The sequence below is a fragment of the Pygoscelis adeliae genome, unplaced genomic scaffold (assembly GCF_000699105.1).
Source record: "Pygoscelis adeliae isolate BGI_AS28 unplaced genomic scaffold, ASM69910v1 Scaffold874, whole genome shotgun sequence".
Taxonomy (NCBI): Eukaryota; Metazoa; Chordata; class Aves; order Sphenisciformes; family Spheniscidae; genus Pygoscelis; species Pygoscelis adeliae.
Genome location: NW_008824684.1, coordinates 62,979 through 64,299, shown reverse-complemented (window position 1 = coordinate 64,299; position 1,321 = coordinate 62,979). Strand labels below are relative to the sequence as shown.

The following is a 1,321-nucleotide window of genomic DNA, read 5'->3' as shown; positions in this document are numbered from 1 at the left end:
CGCAGCCTCCGCCGCGTGCAGCGCAGCCCAGGGTCTGGAGCAGAGGAGTTGTTTGGTTACGGCAGCTGCTCTCAATTCCTCAGAAAGGGGAACCCGCCCTCCCTCGTCAACAGCTCGTGTGCTGGGGGAGGCGGGAGGGATGCTGGGGGTCACAGCAGTGCAAACAAAGCTGCGGTGAGGTGGAGAGCAAAGGCTTTAAACGCATGAGATGGGGTGGGGGAGGAAAAAATACCAAGAAGAGCAAACAAGCCCCAGCCCTTGGGCGTTGCTCTTGGGCTGGGTGAGCTCCCTGTCCCCCCCTCGCCAGCAAGAGCAACTCCAACACCAGCAGCTCCAAAGCCCATCGCGCTGGGACGCGGCAGGCTGCGTCCTGCGGGACGTGGCACGGGGGGGTCGTCGGGAGACCTCACTCATTGCTGTGGTTCAGTCACCGTCGGCGTTTTACCCGATCAGCGCTTCCTTCGTTAATGCTTTGGTTTTGGTAGAGTTGGCCCGTCGCAGGAGTAGGACTGCTGCGTGGTTGGGGATTTCCTCTTGATCGAGGGTTTTGTAACATTATCTGATACTATCGAGTCTCCCCGACTAAATATAGTGTAGTGTTTCCTAAAACACCTTTCTGTAAACTTGGAGCTGCTTGTTTCACCCCTCAGCCGTGCTGTTCAAGAGGCCTGGAAGGCCCTGCCTGCCGGCCCCCTTGCCATCTCTCTTCCTGGCGTGTGTGGGCACCCCTCCGATTTTCGGAGGGCTCTTTCCTCTGCCTCTTGCTCTGTGCAGCTCCGACCCTGCCTCCCCTCCCAGCCCGGCACAGGCACTGCGGGAACGCCAGCTGCCATCCCCCCCCAGCCGGAGGATGAGGTGTCTGGAGGAGGGCCCAGTGCCGGCTCCCGGGGCTGGGGAGCGCTGCGCTCCCCTCCCCAGCTGGCGAGGCGGGGTAGCTGGACCCCGCGCCGGGTCGCTGTGACCAGCTCCACGGCCACAGACACGTGCTTGAGCAACGGCTGCTGCCAGCGCGGCTCCCTGGGCACTGCGGGTTTCCCTCCAGCATCCGCCCCATGCACCTCCCTGCTGGGAGCACAGGAAATAGCTCATCCCCGCTCTCGGGGTAAACATCTTTCCCAAGAGCGAAACTGCCCGGCTGGGACGAGTGCCCAGCTGTAATTTACCCTCTGCCTGAGCGTTGGGCCATGCCCTCCCACGCTCCACCCGGCCCGACCCTCGCTCTGATCCGAGGGCAATCCTAGCTTCGTTCCCGGGCCACGGACTGGTCCCGAGCCCAGCAGCGTTGAGGGCCGTGCTCGCAGGCTCACGGGCCCAGCTTTGT

The 1,321-nt window shown here is 63.1% G+C and overlaps 1 protein-coding gene across 1 annotated transcript in view; it reads left to right on the top strand.

The window, feature by feature from the left end:
* The window catches only part of CTSA (cathepsin A), a 10,178-nt gene that overhangs the window by 337 nt on the left and 8,520 nt on the right, over positions 1-1,321 (top strand). The window lies entirely within an intron of this gene.